General features: G+C 45.6%; 1 pseudogene; it reads right to left on the reverse strand.

Moving 5' to 3' along the window:
- Positions 1–2202: 2202 nt before the first annotated feature.
- LOC103207767 lies at positions 2203–4590 on the reverse strand (annotated as a pseudogene).
- Positions 4591–5023: the final 433 nt, after the last annotated feature.

Raw genomic sequence — 5023 nt, forward strand, 5'->3', positions numbered from 1 at the left:
AGCCTTCAAAGAAGCCTCAGGCAGAATGAAATGTAATTAGTTTGTGGACATACGTTCAGTCTGGGCTGGGACTTGGAGGCTGGCAGGGGATGGTGGTGGTGGTGGTGATGGCAGCGGTAAGAACAGAGGAGGCCTTAGCCGTGGCCTTCACATTCAGACACTGGAGACTAGGGGGAAGTGGACATCCACAAGAACTCTGGTCACCCTCCTCATGGCTCTGGGCCCCCAGATACAATCCTGCAAGATGATGGAGAGATACTGAGGATGACAAAGATTGCAGCAAATTTAGGAGATGTTTTCTGGGCCTGGGGATTTGTTTGCAACAAAACTCAAAATTCTTGGAATGTATTAATATTTCATCTGAAAGCTACCGCTGTGCTTGGCAGACATTGCCTGGGCCTCCGACCCCTGTCCCCCTCCCCCAGGCTCAGCCTGAGCTGTCTCCTGAGCTGCAGTGACACTGCCCCCACCACAACCAGCAGGAGTCTGGGGCAAAAATAGCCAATTCCTTCTCCAAGTGTCTGCATGAGTCACCCACACCTCCTGACAAACACCTCTCAGGCGTTTTCAAGAACGGGAAAGAGCTGGCAAATAAACACTTTGTTTTCTAGCTGCAGCTTCTGGGAGGTCATTTCAAAGAGAGTGGTCTCAAGAGGACAAATTTGGTCGGCTCAGAAGCCTACTCTGTGGGCTGGGCTGGCTGGTTGGAGGGAGGCAGGGAGAGGTGAGGGTGGGAAGAGCGGGTCTTGCCCACAGACAGCCCCTCACCTTTCTCAGCCTGTTTTCACATCTGTGATGTGAACTCACAAGAGCCGTTCCTATTGAGATTAGGAACGTTCCTTCAGTGTGGCCCATCCCTACCCCCACTCTGCCCACTGCACCTGAAAGTAGACTATGGAGAACCAGAGGGAGTTGCCTTCTCTGTGATGAGAGACACAGTGGGAAAGATGGCCGCTGGATGTCCCTGCCTCCCTGGGCACCTAGGCTCCTGCCATGCCCAGATGGCTGGGCAGTCACCCAGCTTGCTGCCCTGCTCCTTCAGTACCTCCTCTGGGCTGTGTGTCTCTCCATCGCAGTGTGTGTTTTCCCTGCTTCTCTTGAGCCCAGAACCTTGGGCCTGGCTGAGTGTGAGCTCCCAGTAGTCAGGACACAGAGGCTATGACCCTTGGTGCACATACAATCCCCAGGCACTGTCCACATTACCTAACCCCTGCTGATTCCTCTCAGACTCTCCCACAGAACCCAGCCTGCAAGCCACAAGGCCCAAACCCTTCCTTCCTCTGGACGCCTCCCCCTCACCCCAGCCCAGGTGTGATAGCCTTGCCACCTAGCCCTCCCACTTGTCCTACCTGACTCCTGGCACTCTTCCTGTCTCCATGCCTTTGCATATGCTGAAACTCCTCTTGGATTGTCCTTTCCCTACCATTCTGGCTGCCTAAGGCCTTTGTTATCCTTTCCTTGCGGAAGCTGACCCTCAACCCCTCCCTGGCTGCAGACCCCTTTTTCTGGACTGCCTTCTTGGCTCATCTTCCTGGCAGGGCCTGCTGCTCTCTGTCTTTCCTACCTGCTCACTCACCGGTGGGCAGGGTGTGTCCAGTGTACCCCTTTGTCCCAGCACCAAGGCCCCCAATCAATGACTCGATGTCCCTCTCTGCAGAACACCCTTCTTTTGGTGTGTGGTAAACATGTGTTATTGTTGTTGTTATGCGCCGTTGAGTCAGACCCGACTCATAGTGACCCCTCCTTGGGTTTCCGAGGCAGTATCACTATGGAAGTAGATTGCTCCATCTTCCTTCCGAGGAGTGGCTGGTGCTTTGAACCACCAGCCTTCTGGTTAGTAGTCAAGTGCCTTAGGCATTACTCTACCAGAGCTCCCGGTAAATATATAGGGAATGAACTATTTGCTAATGCAACATTTTTACATGTACAATCAGGGACATTCATTACGTTCATCATGCTGTTTAACCCTCACCATTACCCTTAAACTTTCCAAACTTTTCCATCACTCTTAAAAGAAGCCCAGTGTCCCATCATAATACCCCATTTCCCCCTCCCCTATTTTTTTCCTTTTTCAAAAAAAGATTTTCCTGACAAACAAAAAATTCCAACCACACACTGATAAACCCTAGTCTTCCAATAGCCAGCCAATGCATACTCCTCTGCAATTATCTGGGAATTTTCACCTTCTTCCAGAAGACATGATTAATTTTCACCGCCAAAGTTTTTGGTAGACTCACTTTTTACTTGGTGAAGAACGTTCATATCATTATAGGATCCTTCCAATACCATAGGCAATATTGGGTACGCCATAATCTTTGTTCTTTATATTATCTAGGAGACTTTTACAGGGATTCAGTTCATAATAACTAACTCAATTTTTATTGCACACATTTGACCTTCGTTCAAAATTTGGACACCAGCCTGAGAGCAAATGTAGGCTTTCAACCTTTGACAAATTACAGGATCAGACTTTTCAGGATCAATGTAAGTTCTTAGGATTTCATCAATAGTTTCCTTATCTGGTACCTTTTTTCCTATGTACACAGTTTAACTTTGAGGAAACAGGAGCTTCACATGTCAACAAAATTGTTGACTTTTCTTATAAAAAAAATGTTGAATTCTCTTTTCTCTTTGAGAATTCATCAGATACAAGTTCTAAATAAATACCTTACCTCCAGGCATGGATTTTCAGATAGTACATACGCTTATTTCCTATTGGCCTTTTTTTTTTTTTTTTTTAAGTGTCTCTAGAAATATAGTCTGCTGTTCTTGCTATGTCTTCCAAAAATCAATAATCATTTAGAAGGTTCATTTCAGTAAACTGTTGTATTGAAATAAATGCAGTTTTATCTTGAACTCCATTACATCTCAGTTCTACTTTGTGTTTCTTTACAGAGGGCAAACTTAGGAATATTGCATTCTGTGTGGACATCTGCACTTTGCTTCTTCTGTACCACAAGTGTTACACTTTGATATGGCCAGTGTCTGCTTGTAGCTCACTGGGGGATTGACCTCAGACTCTTCTTTCACCTTTGTATCATCCATCACTTCTATTTTAAGGACATCCTTCTCTTATATAAACTCCATTCATCTTCTTTTATGTTCTGATCAGCCAACATCTCCTCCTTCTTTTTTTTTTTAATTGTGATCTGGGTGAAAGTTTACAGAGCAAATTCATTTTCCATACAGCAGATCGTATACATTTTGTTTCATGACATTGATTGCAATCCCCATAATGTAACAGCTCTCTTCCCTTCTTCCCTGTGGTTACTTTTTCCCTGTGTCCTTCCTTCCTATGCATTCCTGCCCTCTAACCTATCTTCCTGTGCAAATACTGCCCTTCTGATCTCCCATGATTGATTGTTTTAAGGAGTGTACTGACCTGATAAAAATGTTCTCCTTATGTGCCTATTTGGCTGGAAGCCACTGGAGTGAGTTCAACTCCAGGCTTGAAAGGTGACTAGGGCCATATTCTTTGGGGTTTCACCAGTCTCTATCAGACCAGTGCACCTGGTCTTTCTGACGATTTTGAGTTTTGTTCCAAATTTTTCTCCTACTCTATCCAAGATCTCCTGCACTGATTCCTTTCCAAGTGGTTGACAGTGGTAGCCAAGCACCATCTAGTTCTTCTGGTCTCAGGGTCATGTAGGCCAAGGTCTGCATGGTCTGCTAGTCCCTTGTACTAACTGTTTCCATGCATCTTTGCTTTTCTTCATTCTTCTTTGCTCCAGACAAGGAGAGACCCATTGTTGCATCTAGACAGCCACTCACAAGCTTGTAAGACCCCAGTCGCTACTCACAAAAGTAGGATGCAGAACAATGTTTTTGTGTAGTATGTAATGCCAATTGAACTTGATGTTCCCCATGACCATGTTCCCAAGCCCATAGACCCAACAACTTGCTCCCTAAGGGTGGTTGGCTGTGGTTAAGAAATTATCATAACTCTGTCTCTCTTAGTTCAAATTTTATGGACATTTTTACAGCATATACAAATATGTTTGTAGAAATATCATCTGCCTAACTTACATTTAGTCATGGGTATATTCCCTTTTGCCTAGACCTACCTGATCATTCAGCCTGTCTACCTATGTTTCTCCTCCCTTTTTATCTCAAATTTAACCTCCTTCTCTTCCTTCCCTTCTAGCCTGTCAACAACCTCTTCCTTTAACTTCATTTTCTCTTCCTTTAGCTCTGGCTCATCCATTCTCTTCTTTTATCATCAAACTAGCATCCACCTCTTGTTTTCACCTCTAATATGCCTGCTTTCTCATCCTTAACCTCAGGCCCATCTTCCACCTCTTGCTTCACCTACTGTGCATCCAACTTGCATTCTTCTATTTCACCAGTCTATATATAATTCCTTGCTTCACAACCATTAGGTCCACTTGCATGTCTTCTGCCTTTTGTCCACTTCCTTCTCCTCTATCCTCTGTTTGCTCTATTCCTATCAGTCCATCCCCCTCCTTTCAACTGCAGGTCTCCACATCCCTACTAAGCCCCTGACTCCCTCCTCACATGACTTGGGTCTACTCAGCTCTACTCATGCAATTTCCTCTCAATATTCCCTTCATTTTCAGCAGCAAATTCCATCAACTTATGGCCCTTGATCTTTGTTGTCACTCTGTCTAGAATGTGGCTACTGCCACACCAGGAATGAATTACTGGACTGAAGACCTCAAATACCCTTTGAAACTGAATTTGCAGACCTTGTTTATACACTGGGAGAATTTCACCAGAATAGGGTTTCTGCCTTCTCTTGGAAGCTCAGAGAGAGCTGGCCACACTGATCTGTGTTCATGTCCACAGGTAGAGCCAAGTGACATCACTCAATCCCAGGGTGTCTTCCCTAGAGAAACACAGCCCCCAGTCACCCTCTCATGGTCCCTATCATGTGCCTACCCTGCCTTGCCCACTGGTGCTAATTCTTGATCAAATCCTCTGGGGTTGTCTGGGGCTTGTGGCACCAAGAGGAGGACCCTTGGGTCATGGGTCTTGGAATCTGGTAACACACTATGGAGACCAG

This window comes from Orycteropus afer, unplaced genomic scaffold (genome assembly GCF_000298275.1).
Source record: "Orycteropus afer afer isolate SDZICR_OR568_19922 unplaced genomic scaffold, OryAfe1.0 scaffold00393, whole genome shotgun sequence".
In the NCBI taxonomy this organism is placed as follows: domain Eukaryota; kingdom Metazoa; phylum Chordata; class Mammalia; order Tubulidentata; family Orycteropodidae; genus Orycteropus; species Orycteropus afer.